Here is a 4,072-nt window from a genome sequence, read left to right on the forward strand (position 1 = left end):
CCTGGACACCGCGCTCTGGCTCTTACTTTACTTGGGGACGTCAGCGCTTTCCTAGCAAAGCTGCTGCTAAAGCGCTGGATTTGGGGAACAGTTCAGCTCCGGTTCAGAGATCTGCCTGCGGGGTGTGAACCTGCCAAGAGCGGGAAACGCAACCAGCAACGGGAGGCGTTGGCTGAGCTCCAGGCTGCCCCCGTGTGGCCAAAGCTTAGAACTGAGCAGCGGAGTTTAAAGCTGGCACTGGGAGGGACCTGAACACGCGGGACACGAAGGCTCCTGCGTGTAACGCTTGTTGGGTGGGCAGCTGAGTGTAGCTGATTGCCGGAGTTCAGGGCTGCACCCCGGGGTGCTGAGCAGGTGTCTGTGCTCAGGTTGGCCTCGCTATGCTGGTTTCTGGGAAGTTTGGGGCCCCCAGTTCCCCCTAGAGAGAGGGCAGTGTGGCCAGAAAAAGAGGCTTTCAAAACTCTGGTACCCATTGCCAGTGGGACTGCCCCTGTGAAGAGCCGCTGCAGCCCCGCCAGGGAGAGCCGGTCTCTCTTTATGCAGCCCCGCCCCCATTCCTCAGGACGAGGGTTGTGCTCAAAGATCTGTGCCCTGTGTTTTCACCTCCATGTGAAGCACACAGTGCCAATAACCCTCAGCCGCTTTTGCGCCGCTTTTGGACCCTGGCGCCCAGCAAGAAGTCCTGGGACTCTTTTTCTGACGGATGGACCCCACTGACTTGCCTTTACCAAGCAGAAACTAAGGACCGGCCGATGGCTCTCTTTGCAAACGGACGCCATCAGACTGAGCCACGAGGCGTGCTGCAGGATAGCCCCTCCCCACCAAAAATTAATGCCGTGACCCGGATTTGAACCGAGGTTGCTGCGGCCACAGCACAGAGTACTAACCACTATATGATCACGGCCAGGTGCTGGGAGCAGCCTAGCGCAAAATGCTCAGCTCTGCGCTCTCGGGGCGGCCACCTACCTCGCCGGCGGCCACAGGTATTTCTCAAGTCTCCCCATTACAGTCACAGGTCAAATGCTGAGCAAAGGAAAAAAGACAGGAAGCCAATCCCATGCCTGTCCCTTTTTCTGTCTTCCTCCACCCCTGGACCAAGTCCCTCCCCGTTTGTCTGGGCCATTGTCCTCATGGCCCTGGTCAGCCTATTTCCCTTTGCCGCTCTGAAACGTGCCCCCACGTGCAGGCCCCGGGGGAGGCTTTGGCTAGGGCGAGCGTGTCCTTGCGAGGTAATTGTCTCTCTGGAGGTGAAAGGCATCAGTGCGGGGTGCGAAGGGAAGTGGCCGTGGAAGGAGAATGCAAGGCATGTGGTGAGCAGGCCAGGGATTTCTTTGTCCCCCCTTCAAAAGGGGTCCCCCTCCCCATCGGGGAATCGAACCCCGGTTTCCCACGTGACAGGCGGGAATACTCACCACTATACTAATGAGGAAAGGGGCATGGTAAGTTGACCTAGCTCCCACAGACCAGCTACGGTCAGCGTACACCTACACCGTCGCATGGGCCCCAGCAGGCAACAGCACCCCTGGCCCTCTTCTGCTTCCCAAAGGCTTTGGCCGCAGCAACAGCCCTGGGAAAAGCCCTGGCCCTCCTCACCTGCCCTTGCCCAGCAGGACGCCTTTCGGGGCCTACACCGCTCCTCACACAACACCCGCCTGGGACCTTGCCCTCCCCTACCAGCTCAGCAGCACCTTTCTTCCTCTCAAAACCTCCTCTTGCCACCCTCCCCCTTCCACACTTCACACTCACCTCATCACAAACTCACCCACGGCCCCTTTGGCTTCCCAAGCGCCTCTGGAGGGACGCAGCTTCCCAGGCACGCAGATCCGGCTGATGGCTCCCAAGTGTGCAAGTCCGTCCCCGCAGAGCAGCCTCATAGTGTGACCTTGAAGAAACTGTGGAAAACGGGACAGGGGTGGGGGGGTAATAGGCTCCTATATAAGAAAAAGTCCTCCCGGACCTGCCTGTCCCTTTAAACATGGGACATCTGGTCACCCTGGAGCAGCCCCACACTCCTGCTCCCCGGTTGGTGCGTTTGTAACCCGGGGGCTGAAGCCGACGTGAGAAAGGGAAGTGAGCGAGCTCGGAGCTCTCCGGCACCACCTGTTGGGAGCAGAGGGAAATGACTGAGCCGCGTCCTGGCTAATTTAAATATCACCTGGTTCTCTGCTGGGTGGCTCCACGGCAGAGCTCGGGTGTGGCCTGAGTGTGGCAGCACCTTATTTGCATATTAAAAGCGGCAGTTTGGGGCCATTGGGGTAAAATATGAGTAAGTTTTGGGGTTGGGACCCACATGTTTAGTGCAGGCTGTGGGGAGCCGGGCTGAGCAGAGCCTGCCCCGACGGGGTGTGTGGTCACCCTGAGCTGGGAGCGTGTGGCCAGACATGGGGAAGGGGCTGCGGGAGAAGCTTGGTTGTAGGAAGCAGAAAGTGTCTCCTTTCTTTTTTGGTGTTTGGGTGAGGTTTTTGTTACCTAATGAAGAGCAGTGGTGGGGAAGGGGAATTGAGACTCTGCTTTGGGGGTTGCTGTGGGGTGTGACACGAGCCACCCGGTGCTGGCTGCTGCTGTGGGGCGTGGGGGGTGGGGGGGCTGTTTGGGGGCTTGAGATGAGGGGCGGTTCCTGGTTGGCTGGTGCCAGCCTGCCTAGTGTTTTTTTGACAGCTAATCACCCATTGGTCCTCGTGCGGGACGGGTCTCTGAAAGCTGGTCTCCCATTGGGCCCTCCCCAACTGACGTTTCTGACAGGCTCAGCTCCCATTGGTGACGTTGTCTTACAGCGATGCAGGGCGGAGCCGCCAGGGCCTTGTGCGCTCAGAGCTCAGCGCCGCCCGCGAGAAGCGGCGCGAGGCCGGGTCCCAATGCCGGGCGGAGGAACCGAGACCGCAGCAGCGGCGCCGCCTCCCGCCTGGCGAGAAGCCGCAGCACCGGGGGGGTCACAGGGCGCGAGGCGCTTCCGCGCGCGGCTCTTTCCTGCCGGTCGCGGGGTGACGGGTCCTGCCCGGGGCGGCCGGGGGCCGCGGGGTCCCGATGGCAGCTGGGGGCTCTGGCGTCCGCCTGCCCGCGGCGGCTGGGAGCTGCGGGGCCACCTGCAATGGCCGGGGGCTGCGGCGTCTCCTCACCGCCCCCCCGGTGACTGGAAGCTCCGGGCTCTGCCTGCGATGTCTGAGCGCTGGGGGCTCCTCTCCTGCCTGGGGCGGCCGGGAGCTCCAGGGGCTTCGGCGCTGCAGGGTCTGTGAGCAATGACGTGGGGCTGCGGGGTCCTCCCGCCATCAAGGCCTGTTGGGAAATCCTGGGTCCATCCGCAGCAGCTGGGAGCTCTGGGGTCCACTCGTAGGAGCTGCAGGGTCCATAGGCAGTGGGGTGGGGCTGTGGGGGCTCCCCGGCCACCCATGGCTGCTGGGAGCTCCAGGGTCTGCCTGTGGCAGCTGTGGGGAGATGAGGGGTTTGGGGTGGAGGAGGGGGCTCCAGGCTGCAGAGTGGGGCCGAGGGATTCAGAGTGCAGGAGGGGGCTGTGAGTTGAGACAGGGGGTTGGGGTCCAGGACGGGATGATGGCTCTGGGGTGAGGACAGGGATGAGGGGTTCCAGGTGTGGGAGGAAGCTCTGGGCTGGGGCAGGAGGTTGAAGTGCAGGGGGGTGAGGGTTCTGGGGTGCAAGAGGGGGCTCTGGGTTTTGGGGGGTTCAGGGCTGGGGCAAGGGGTTGGGGTGCAGACTTACCTCAGGTGGCTCCTGGTCAGCGGCGCAGCAGGGGGGACCTACTGGCCACTTCCAGGGCGCAGTGCGGTGCCCTAGGACACGTAGGGACCAGCCTGCCTGAGCCCCGCAGCACCGCTGACCGGACTTTATAACCCAATCACCCCACTGGGAGCTCCAGGGTCCCCCTGTCCCATGTGGTGGCTGGGAGCTCTGGGATCCACTCACAGCAGCTGGGAGCTGTGGGGTCCATCCGTGGTGGCATGGGCCTGTGGGAGCCCCTTCCGACACTGGTGGCTGATAGCTGTGAGGCCCCCACCGGCCGACAGCTCCAGTCTTGCTGCCCCAGGGCTGAGGTGGAAAATGTCACTGAGATCTCTGAAA

At 62.4% G+C, this 4,072-nt stretch overlaps 1 non-coding gene across 1 annotated transcript; it reads right to left on the reverse strand.

Moving 5' to 3' along the window:
* Positions 1-1,357: 1,357 nt before the first annotated feature.
* Positions 1,358-1,429, reverse strand: TRNAD-GUC. The gene has a single exon. It is a non-coding gene; the product is annotated as a tRNA-Asp (tRNA).
* Between the last annotated feature and the right edge of the window lie 2,643 nt (positions 1,430-4,072).

This window comes from Mauremys mutica, unplaced genomic scaffold (genome assembly GCF_020497125.1).
Source record: "Mauremys mutica isolate MM-2020 ecotype Southern unplaced genomic scaffold, ASM2049712v1 Super-Scaffold_100099, whole genome shotgun sequence".
Lineage (NCBI taxonomy): Eukaryota > Metazoa > Chordata > Testudines > Geoemydidae > Mauremys > Mauremys mutica.